The following is a 12672-nucleotide window of genomic DNA, read 5'->3' as shown; positions in this document are numbered from 1 at the left end:
GCACTGGATTGGGGATGATGGACACTGGATTGGGGATGATGGACACTGGATTGGGGATGATGGGCACTGGATTGGGGATGATGGGCACTGGATTGGGGATGATGGGCACTGGATTGGGGATGATGGACACTGGATTGGGGATGATAGACACTGGATTGGGGATGATGGACACTGGATTGGGGATGATGGGCACTGGATTGGAGATGATGGACACTGGATTGGGGATGATGGGCACTGGAATGGGGATGATGGGCACTGGATTGGGGATGAAGGGCACTGGATTGGGGATGATGGGCACTGGATTGGAGATGATGGACACTGGATTGGGGATGATGAGCAATGTGTGGGGATGATGAGCATTGGGTGGGGATGATGAGCATTGGGTGGGGATGATGAGCATTGGGTGGGGATGGTGGACATTTGATTGGGGATAATAGGGAGGCACGGTGGTTAGCACTGTTGCATCACAGTTCCAGGGTCCCAGGTTCAATTCTGGCCTCGGTTTACTGTCTGTGTGGAGTTTGCGCTTTCTCCCGGTGTCTGCGTGGGTTTCCTCCAGGTGCTCCGATTTCCTTCCACTGTCCAAAGAAGTGCAGGTTAGGTGGATTAGTTATGCTAAATTGCCCTTAGTGTCTAAAAGTTTAGATTAGGTTGGGTTATGAGGATAGGAAGGAGGTGTAGGTTTAAGTAGGGTACTCTTTCCAAGGGCTGGTGCAGACCTGATGGGCTGAATGGCCTCCTTCTGCACTGTAAATTCTATGAACTGTGCCGGCGAGTTCCCCACTGCTATCAAATGACACTTAGGTCACGATTCACCCAAAAGGAAACAAAGTCCCCAGCCAGCGCGTTTAGCTGTGTGTTTCCCGACACCCACAGTGCCGAGAAATACATAGCAATTCAACGTGACGCATTGAATAAGGGGCCTGAACGGAGAACGTGCAGCCGAGGCCTCACATACCCCGTTTTGTGAAGTAGGGATCTCCATTTGCCAGGATTCCCCATTGTAGCGAGGGATCGGATGGCATTTAAAAACGGCATCCCGATCTCCGAAGCCCCTGAAATAATCCTCGACGACCTCCCCCCACCAAGCCCAAACGTAATGGGAGGGTCCCCGACCCAAACACCCATGCTGGACAACCCCAGCACATCGTGCATGCAAATTGCCAGTTTGGCAGTGCTAACCTAGCACCCTGCCAGTGCCTATGCCAGTTGGCAATGCCACCTGGGTACCTAGGCAGGGCTAGGCTGGCACACAGGTGGCACTGCCAGGTTGCCAGCTGACACTGCCGGGATGCCAGGCTGGCACTGCCAGGATACCCACGTGGCATCAGTAATGCCAGAGCACCATCCTTCCCTTTATTTTTAAATACATTTAGAGCACCCAATTCATTTTTTCCAATTAAGGGACAATTTAGCGTGGCCAATCCACCTTCCCTGCACATCATTGGAGTGTGGGGATGAAACCCATGCAAACAGGTGGAAAATGTGCAAACTGCACACGGACAGTGACCCAGAGCCGGGACCGAACCTGGGACCTCGGCACCATGAGGCAGCAGTGCTAACCACTGCGTCTCCATGCTGCCCTCGCACCATCCTTCCCAAAGGGCATGTGGCTATGGGCCTCTGATCCCCTTGGGGACTTCCATGAGCACCTTTCCCTCTGGTCCCCATTTGAGGGGACCAGTGCCGAACGGTGCTCAGCCGAGGTCTCTGAGGCGAAAGGGTTGAATCCCAAAGTCTGAGGTACCTTGGGAATTTGCACATTAGAGTGATTCTTACTGCCTCGCTCTAATGTGCAGCTTTGCAAAAAAGTGATCCCGCCCATTATGGGCAGGATTTACATTGTAACGTCTCGCGAGATCCAACAGGAGTGGAGTCTCCCAGCTTTCATCATGAAATGAAATGAATGAATGAAAAGAAAATTGCTTATTGTCACAAGTAGGCTTCCAATGAAGTTACTGTGAAAAGCCCCTAGTCGCCACATTCCGGCGCCTGTTCGAGGAGGCTGGTACGGGAATTGAACCGTGCTGATGGCCTGCCTTGGTCTGCATTAAAAGCCAACTATTTAGCCCAGTGTGCTAAACCAGCCCCTAGTGACACCTCCCACTAGTCCCGAAAGTTGCGCTGTTAGGTAATTTGGACATTCTGAAGTTTCCCTCTGTGTACCCGAACAGGCGACGGAATGTGGCGACTAGGGGCTTTTAACAGTAATTTCATTGCAGTGTTAATGTAAGCCTTGTGACAATAAAGATTATTATTATTCCTTCACACATCCCAAACGGATTCCAGTGGGTAGGCCTGCTATGTAGCATGTGGGAGTGATTGCCCAGCATCCCAATGGGACCTTGATGCATGGACAGTGTGCCCGAACACTGTGGGACGCAACACCTAGAATGCAGCGGCCAGCATCCGAACACCACCGAGTATATTGCGGCCTGCACCGGAGAGGGGACCAGCACCCGGTCTAGGTCACGTTGTCTGGGGCACAAGGTCTGTAATCCGGTGAGCAGGGCCCCCCACTGCGACCGGATGTGTGTGAGCCGCGCGTATCGATGCAGGGAGGGCTGGGGAGGAGGTGCAATGGAGGAATGGCGGGTCCGGGATGGAAAACATCGCTGGTTGCTGTTCTCGCAACCTCTCAAACCCCTTACAGGTTTTACACATGATGGACGATATCTTGGACCCCGCGGAACTTGCCCTAGTGGTGCTGCTGGCAGGCCGGAGGAGACAGCCGCGGCAGAGTCGACAGAGACTCGAGGTGGCGGCACAAATGCAGGGCACTGCCCCATACCCTGAGGTCCCGGCCATCCAGCAGGTAAGGGAAATAACCAGAGGGGGAGGCCCGAAACAGCAGAAGGTGTACAGGCGTCACTGGCCTTTCAAACAGATGACGGACAGCATGTGCAGCAGAAGGCTCCACCTCAACAAGAGGGTGGTGTAGCACCTGTGCCATGTCCTTGCAGACTTGGCACCACGTGGAGGAGGAGGATACCCACCCCAGTGGCCGTCAAGGTTACCACAGCCCTGAACATTTCCACCTCAGAATCATTCCAGGGCTCAAGCGAGGACATGTGTGGCATTTCACAAGCTACAGCCCACAAGTGCATCCATGAGGTCACAGGTGCCCTGCTTGCCCAGGCAGAAAACCATTTCAACTTTGACATGGACCAGGCGCAACTGGATGACCGGGCAGCAGGATTCTGCTCCATCGCCGGATTTAAGGGGCTAATAGATAATACGCATGTCGCCTTGCATGCACCTGATAGTCTGGGAGTGCCCGACATCAACAGGAAGTGGTTCCACTCCCTGTGAACATCCAGCTTGTGTGCAACCACCACATGAAGATCAAACACGTGTGTGCACTCTTCCCAGGAAGTGTGCATGTCAGCTACATCCTGAGGCAGTCGGACGTCCCCGGCCTCTTGGAGGACCACCGCAGGATGGCGGGTTTGCTCTTAGGGGTTAAGGGATATCCGCTGAGGACCTGGCTGTGACGACAGTATGGAGGGTGATGACCGATGTGAAGACTTGGCACAACGATGCCTATGCAGCCACTTGGACTGTCATTGAGCGGTGCATCGGACTCCTCAAAATGCGGTTCCAATGCCTTTCCCTCTGGTGGTGCACTGCAGTACACCCCCGGAGCGTTACAACTTTGTGGTGGTCTGCTGTGTCCTCCACAACCTGACTCAGCTGCTGGGCCACGTGCTGGAGGTGGAGGGGGAGGAATATGTGGCCATCTCCGAGGCGGAAGATGAGGAGGCAGCGGACAAGGGTGGGCTGGATGATGAGCCCGGGGAGGACCTGCGGGACCACCCAATGAGTGGCTAGGGTCCAGAAAGATCGGAGGACCAGAGATGCCTTCATCCTCGCACACCTCACATAGGATGTGGCCCCGGTAGTCATTCCCCCTCTCACCACCCATTACCGCCCGCCATCCCTCTGCCATCCCCCTCTCCCCCTTTTCCATACTCTCCCCGCACCCCATCCCCACTTCCCACCTTCCCAGCGTTGGTGTAACAATATTCCAGGGCGATGGGATTGTCTCACCGGGTCACGGTGGACGGAAGGGGGGTGATAATGGCCCGCAGAGTGCTGAGCGCTGATGCTCCTCAATCTATGCCATAGCCTGACCCCTGCCTGTCTGCTGAGATCTCGCTCACATTCATCACCTATTCATGGTGTGCCTGGAGGGTAGGGGAGGAGCTGAGGACCCCATGACTGGGGGTATGGGGAATTGGATTGGTACTCGGTCGCAATTGCAGAAGAAAGTGCCAGAGGTGCCATCCTGATCGAGGCCAACAGACGTCAATGCTGTACAGAAGTGTCCCCAACTGCCCTGATCTCCCGATAATGCCTCACTCACCCCAACCCTCCCAGACCTCCACACCCTTCCCCCGCAATGACCCTTTCCCACTACCCCCACATACCCCCTATTCCATCCCTTACTCCCAACCACCAGTGCCCCATTGGTGATCTCGATCTGATTAGCCTCCCGTGCTCTACTTCTGCGTCTAGGTGTGACCCCAGGATGCACGTCAGAGGTGGAGGCAGCCAGCTGCTTACCACGTCCCTTAGCCCTCGATGCCCGACGTGTGTCCTCTGGGAGAGGAGGGCACTGGCGCATTTGCCCGTGGCACATGCCTCGCCTTGGGGCACTGTACCAGTTGCTGCCTGCGAGACGCGCCGTAGTCAGGGGAGTGGAATTTGTGGGTGCAGGTGGCTGCCATTGGCACTACGTAGGATGGCACCGGATTGACACTCAGCACCCCCTCCTCCTGGTCGGTGCTCAGAGCACCCTGAGATTCACATCGGAATGGGGGAGGGAAACTGGCTTGAGCCACGAGTACCCCTGCTTCATCCAGCTCTGCAACAATGGCACCGAGGAGACCAGCCCCAAGATTCGAGGATGCAGATCTGGTAAGGCTCCTAGACGCTGTGGAGGCCAGGATGAATGTCCTGTTCCCCCCAGGGTCCAGGAGAGTCAGCCACAGGGCAGCCAGTGCTGCCTGGGATGAGGTGGCAGCAGTTGTGAGTTTGGGGAGTGTGACTAGGCGGATTGGCCTTCAGTGCAGAAAAAGGTCAATGACCTACATCGGGCAGCACGAGTGATGCCAGTGTCTCCTGCCCCCCCCCCCCCCAAACACCCCAAGGGAGCATAAACCACCCATTGACCATGTGAACCCCAAACCTCCCTCCATCCCCTCTCCCTTCAACCCCAACCCAACACTCCCTTCACACCCCGTTTCCACCACTGTGAACCACGCATGTTGCTAATGATACCCCCTCTGCGTCTCCTCAGGAAAGCTCTCCCATAATCGTCAGGAGAGGGCCCAGACTGGCGAAGGTGTGTCAGATTTCACAATCCTCACTTCCTTGGGGGAGCGGGCCTTGGAGGCGACCAGGGTGGTCGAGGACAAGGCGGTCACCCTTGCGGAGGCTGGCAGACGCCGCAGAGGTGAGGAACCTCCAGGCTCCACCTGTAGGACCTGGCAAAGCGTTCCTGACTGAGCTAAAGAACATAGAACAGAGAGAATATAGCACAGAACAGGCCCTTCGGCCCACGATGTTGTGCCGAACCTTTGTCCTAGATTAATCATAGATTATCATTGAATTTACAGTGTAGAAGGAGGCCATTAGGCCCTTTGAGTGTGCAACGGCTCTTGGGAAGAGCACCATACCCAAACTCACCACCTCCACCCAACACCAAGGGCAATTCTGGACATTAAGGGCAATTTATCATGGCCAATCCACCTAACCTGCACATCTTTGGACTGTGGGAGGAAACCGGAGCACCCGGAGGAAACCCACGCAGACACGGGGAGGATGTGCAGACTCCGCACAGACAGTGACCCAAGCCGGAATCGAACCTGGGACCCTGGAGCTGTGAAGCAATTGTGCTATCCACAATGCTACCGTGTTGCCCTTAAGAACAAATAAATCTACATTATATCATTTTTCCGTAATCCATGTACCTATCCAATAGCTGCTTGAAGGTCCCTAATGTTTCCGACTCAACTACTTCCACAGGCAGTGCATTCCATGCCCCCACTACTCTCTGGGTAAAGAACCTACCTCTGATATCCCTCCTATATCTTCCACCTTTCACCTTAAATTTATGTCCCCTTGTAATGGTTTGTTCCACCCGGGGAAAAAGTCTCTGACTGTCGACTCTATCTATTCCCCTGATCATCTTATAAACCTCTATCAAGTCGCCCCTCATCCTTCTCCGCTCTAATGAGAAAAGGCCTAGCACCCTCAACCTTTCCTCGTAAGACCTACTCTCCATTCCAGGCAACATCCTGGTAAATCTTCTTTGCCAAAGCTTCCACATCCTTCCTAAAATGAGGCGACCAGAACTGTACACAGTACTCCAAATGTGGCCTTACCAAAGTTTTGTACAGCTGCATCATCACCTCACGGCTCTTAAATTCAATCCCTCTGTTAATGAACGCTAGCACACCATAGGCCTTCTTCACAGCTTTATCCACTTGAGTGGCAACTTTCAAAGATGTATGAACATAGACCCCAAGATCTCTTTGCTCCTCCACCTTGCCAAGAACTCTACCGTTAACCCTGTATTCCGCATTCATATTTGTCCTTCCAAAATGGACAACCTCACACTTTTCAGGGTTAAACTCCATCTGCCACTTCTCAGCCCAACTCTGCATCCTATCTATGTCTCTTTGCAGCCGACAACAACCCTCCTTACTATCCACAACTCCACCAATCTTCGTATCGTCTGCAAATTTACTGACCCACCCTTCAACTCCCTCATCCAAGTCATTAATTAAAATCACAAACAGCAGAGGACCCAGAACTGATCCCTGCGGTACGCCACTGGTAACTGGGATCCAGGCTGAATATTTGCCATCCACCACCACTCTCTGACTTCTATCGGTTAGCCAGTTCGTTATCCAACTGGCCAAATTTCCCACTATCCCATGCCTCCTTACTTTCTGCAGAAGTCTACCATGGGGAACCTTATCAAATGCCTTACTAAAATCCATGTACACTACATCCACTGCTTTACCTTCATCCACATGCTTGGTCACCTCCTCAAAGAATTCAATAAGGCAAGACCTACCCCTCACAAATCCGTGCTGACTATCCCTAATCAAACAGTGTCTTTCCAGATGCTCAGAAATCCTATCCTTCCGTACCCTTTCCATTATTTTGCCTACCACCGAAGTAAGACTAACTGGCCTGTAATTCCCAGGGTTATCCCTAGTCCCTTTTTTGAACAGGGGCATGACATTCGCCACTCTCCAATCCCCTGGTTGACAGTGAGGACGAAAAGATCATTGCCAACGGCTCTGCAATTTCATCTCTTGCTTCCCATAGAATCCTTGGATATATCCAGTTAGGCCTGGGGGACTTGTCTATCCTCAAGTTTTTCAAAATGCCCAACACATCTTCCTTCCTAACAAGTATTTCCTCGAGCTTACCAATCTGTTTCACACTGTCCTCTCCAACAATATCGCCCCTCTCATTTGTAAATACAGAAGAAAAGTACTCGTTCAAGACCTCTCTTATCTCTTCAGACTCAATACACAATCTCCCGCTACTGTCCTTGATCGGACCTACCCTCGCTCTAGTCATTCTCATATTTCTCACATATGTGTAAAAGGCCTTGGGGTTTTCCTTGATCCTGCCCGCCAAAGATTGTCCATGCCCTCTCTTAGCTCTCCTAATCCCTTTCTTCAGTTCCCTCCTGGCTATCCTGTATCCCTCCAATGCCCTGTCTGAACCTTGTTTCCTCAGCCTTACATAAGTCTCCTTTTTCCTTTTAACAAGACATTCAACCTCTCTTGTCAACCATGGTTCCCTCGACGACCATCTCTTCCCTGCCTGACAGGGACATACATATCAAGGACACGTAGTACCTGTTCCTTGAACAAGTTCCACATTTCACTTGTGTCCTTCCCTGACAGCCTATGTTCCCAACTTATGCACTTCAATTCTTGTCTGACAACATCGTATTTACCCTTCCCCCAATTGTAAACCTTGCCCTGTTGCACGCACCTATCCCTCTCCATTACTAAAGTGAAAGTCACAGAATTGTGGTCACTATCTCCAAAATGCTCCCCCACTAACAAATCTATCAATTGCCCTGGTTCATTACCAAGTACTAAATCCAATATTGCCCCTCCTCTGGTCGGATAATCTACATACTGTGTTAGAAAAGCTTCCTGGACACACTGCACAAACACCACCCCATCCAAGCTATTTGATCTCAAGAGTTTCAACTCAATATTTGGGAAGTTAAAGTCACCCATGACTACAACCCCTCCCACTGACCACATGTCCATTCTCCCGCCGGTCCCACAGCTGACGGCGCCGGCCCATCCCGGGCGGACACCCTTTCCTTCCTCCCAAGAGACCACCTCGGAGGACAGCTCCGAGAATGCAACATTATAGTCGCAGCACAGCTGTCATCCCCACCATCCATCAGCGCTGATACACACACCTCGGTGGGATATGTTAGCGGTTAGGCTTCTGGGGCACAATCTGGTGAGCACCATACTGCTGATGATACACATCAGGTGGAGGAAGGAACCCCGGTTGATGACGTTCGACAGGACATGTCCTGCTCTCGGATGGGCATGGCCGAGGTGCTGCGGAGGTTGTCCCAGTTGCAGGTAGGCATTGCTGAGGCACTGCAGAGCACGTCCCAGTCACTGAGGAGCATCGCTGAGGGCGGCGACACGATGGTGCAGACCATGGGGAACCACCAGGGCTGGCAGAGCCATATTGTACAGGGACAACCGGGGTTCGAACCAGCTGCCCTCCGTCCCAAGGTGAAGCCCCAGGGCCCGATGCGCACTGAGCGGGAGGAGAGGGTGCTGACCATCCTATGGAGTGGCGGCGGTGCCCACCAGCTCCGCCGTGTTCCACCCCTCCAATGAGGCTGCGTCTCACAGTCAGCACATTTAACAGGACAGCACGGCTGTACTTGTGCCATCGACAAGTGCACCGAGGCACTCCAGCCTCAGAGCCCCAGAGGACGCCCGCCAGGGGCATTGAAGACCACGGGACGTGGGTCACTGTCTGTGTGGAGTCTGCACATTCTCCCCGTGTGTGCGTGGGTTTCCTCCGGGTGCTCCAGTTTCCTCCCACAGTCAAAAGATGTGCAGGTTAGGTGGATTGGCCATGATAAATTGCCCTTAGTGTCCAAAATTGCCCTTAGTGTTGGGTGGAGTTACTGGATTATGGGGATAGGGTGGAGGTGTTGACCTTGGGTGGGGTGCTCTTTTCAAGAGCCGGTGCAGACTCAATGGGCCGAATGGCCTCCTTCTGCACTGCAAATTCTATGATAATCTATGATAATCTATGAGATGTGTCTCATCCCCTGAGTGTTCTGATGTTGGCAACTGTGTGTGTGGTATTGTCTCCCGCAGTGTTCAAGCATAGTGTCCATGCATCAAGGTGTGATTGGGGTGCTTGGCAATGACGCCCACATGCTACATCGCCTGCCAACCACCCACGAGAATCCATTTGGGATATGTGAAGTGCTCACTTAACCACAATTGCCAATTCCCTATTAGCAATAGCCTTCAACACATGTCCAGAGGCCTAGGCAGTCAGGGGGGTTATGGGCAGTCGTTGGGGCAGACGGGCAGGGACAAGGGATGTCCCCGGAATGGTAAACAATCCAGGAGTTTGGCATGGTGACCGGTATGGTTTGCGGGCCACGTTTCAATACCTCGACAACGTCACCATCTGCGGCCACGACCAGCAGGACCACGATGCCAACCTCTGCAAATTTCTCCATACCGCCAATCTCCTTAACCTGACCTATAATAAGTAGAAATGTGCATTCAGAACCGATCGTCTAGCCACCCTCGGCTACGTAGTGCACGATGGAGTCAGAGGCCCCGACCCCGAACGCATGCGCCCACTCAGGGAGTTTCTCCTCCCACACTGCTCCAAGGCCTTGAAATGTTGTCTGGGGTTTTTTGCATATTACGCCCAGTGGGTCCCCAATTATGCAGACAAGGCCCGCCCACTAATCCAATCCATGGTTTTCCCCCTGTCGGCAGAGGCCCGCCAGGCCTTCAGTCGCATAAAGGCGGACATCGCAAATGCCACGATGCATGCAATCGATTAATCCCTTCCCTTCCAAGTCGAGAGCGACGCGGCCGACGTAGCTCGGGTGGCCACCCTCAACCAAGCCGACAGGCCCATGGCCTTCTTCTCATGCACACTCCATGCCTCAGAAATCCGTCATGCCTCTGTTGAAAAGGAGGCCCAGGCCATAGAAGCTGTGCGGCATTATAGGCATTACCTGGCCGGCAGGAGATTCACGGTCTTCACTGACCAACGTTCGGTAGCTTTCATGTTCGATAATACATAGCGGAGCAAGATAAAGAACGATAAGATCTTACGGTGGAGGATCAAGCTCTCCACCTACAACTACGAGATCTTATATCGTCCCGGGAAGCTAAACAAGCCTCCTGATGCTCTACCCCACGGCACATGTGCCAACGCACAAGTGGACCGACTCCAGACCCTCCACGAGGACCTCTGCCACCCGGGGGTCACTTGTTTCTTTCATTTCGTTAAGACCCGCAACCTGCCCTCCTCCATCGAGGAGGTCAGGACCGTCACCAGGAACTGCCAAATCTGCGCGGAGTGCAAGCCGCACTTCTACAGGCCAGAGAAAGCATACCTTGTGAAGGCTTCCCGCCCCTTTGAATGCCTCAGTATGGACTTCAAAGGGCCCCTCCCCTCCACCGACCACACTTCCTGAACGTGATTGACGAGTACTCCCGGTTCCCGTTCGCCATCCCCTGTCCCGACATGACCGCGGCCACAGTCATAAAAGCCCTCCACAGTATCTTTACCCTGTTCGGTTTCCCCGCCTACATACACAGCGATAGGGGGTCCTCCTTCATGACAAACTGCGTCAATTCCTGCTCAGCAAGGCCATTGTCTCAAGCAGGATGATCAGTTATAACCCCTGGGGAAACGGGCAGGTGGAGAGGGGGAACGGAACGGTCTGGAAGACCGTCCTACTGGCCCTACGGTCCAGGAATCTCCCAGTCTCCCGCTGGCAAGAGGTCCTGCCCGATGCACTCCATTCCATTCGATCACTGCTGTGTACCACGACCAACGAAACACCTCATGAATGTCTCCTTGTCGTCCCTAGGAAATCCTCCTCCAGGACCTCGCTCCCAACCTGGCTGGCAGCTCCTGGACCCAGTCTGCTCCGCAAACATATGCGGGCGCACAAGTCGGATCCGTTGGTCGGGAAGGTCCACCTCCTTCACACTAACCCTCAGTACGCCTATGTGGCATACCCTGATGGCTGACAGGATACGGTCTCCCTGTGGGACCTGCCGTCCGCTGGATCCCCACCCACACCCCCCCTCACCAACCCCACCCTCCCTCCCACCGGCGCACCCCATGGCTGCCCCCTTCCCAGGTGGATCGGTCCTTCCACTGGTCCCACCCAGGGTTGATGAAGGTACTGAAGAAGCCGGAGTCACACTCCCAGAGTCATGGATGCCTGAGCCGGCGCCTGCATCACCGCCGAAACTGCGACGATCACAGAGGACGACCAGTACCCCCGATCGACTAATTGCTTCATTATGAAATATACTTGTAAATGAATACCTGTAAATAGTTGCGTGACATGTAATAAGGCAAAACACTGTACCATCGACGGGTACCACCATAACCTCCACCACTGTATAACGCGAGACCACCACCCCCGCTGGACTCTTTTTTAACGGGGTGAATTTGGTAGTCGGAATTAGGAGTATTACGGACCTAGGTTGGACGTACCCGATACTGTAAGATCATTAGTGTTCGAGGTACCTGATACTGTAAGACCACTGGTGAAGCCTGCCTGCTGGTTCCGCCCAGTAAGACGGAGTATAACAGTCTGTGTCTCCTTAGCTGCTGCATTCTGTACCTGCGCTGCTGGGGGAAACATCTAGTCCAATAAAGCCTTCAATTGCCCTACAATCTCACTTCAAGAGTTATTGATCATGCATCACGACACCAGCGTGAGCACTTGCTGGGGAGGCCGCTGAATGACAGGATGCTGTTGGATAAGGAGTTGCTCTCGTTAATTGCATGGAAATTGGGCTTAAGTGGTGCAAATTGTTTTTTTGCCTTGCAACGGTGAGATCCTCATTTCGCCTACGGGAACGGGCCGGTTGCATCCCAAGCTGTTTGGCGCCCGGTGCGGTTCCCATTTTTGACGTCTCCCGCTATTCACTGGCCTCGTTCGCTTGAGCGAGAGCGTAACGATGCCGGAAGATCGTGCCCTGAGAATTTCTTTTGGCACTGAGGAGCTGATCTCAGAGATCAGGTCGCCATTGTGAAAGGGTGCCCTGATCTCTCAGTGAGTGTGTGGGTCCCCCACACACTCCACCCATGGGAAATGTCAACCCCCACACACATGGGCATTACCCCATACTCCCCCAAATGAGGACACCCCGCTATGGGGACCTCAGGGGCCCCCCTCTTCAGACACCCCCACGTCCCAGTACAGGCTCTCCTTTCCAGGACCCCACCCGCCACACCCCCAACCTCCCAGAGGCCCCTCCTTACCTGCTCTGCACCCCTCTCAGCCTTTATACTCCCCTCCACCCCCCTTTCATGGGCATGGCCCTGCCTTAGACCCTGACCTTTGGCAGTGCCTCCTGGGCACCCTTGCAC

At 53.6% G+C, this 12672-nt stretch overlaps 1 protein-coding gene across 1 annotated transcript in view; it reads left to right on the top strand.

Moving 5' to 3' along the window:
- Positions 1–12672, top strand: part of LOC140387083 (histone-lysine N-methyltransferase PRDM7-like) — a 50497-nt gene that overhangs the window by 35096 nt on the left and 2729 nt on the right. The window lies entirely within an intron of this gene.

The sequence above is a fragment of the Scyliorhinus torazame genome, chromosome 12 (assembly GCF_047496885.1).
Source record: "Scyliorhinus torazame isolate Kashiwa2021f chromosome 12, sScyTor2.1, whole genome shotgun sequence".
Lineage (NCBI taxonomy): Eukaryota > Metazoa > Chordata > Chondrichthyes > Carcharhiniformes > Scyliorhinidae > Scyliorhinus > Scyliorhinus torazame.
The sequence above is the reverse complement of the archived record's forward strand: the minus strand, read 5'-3'. Positions and strand labels throughout refer to the sequence as shown.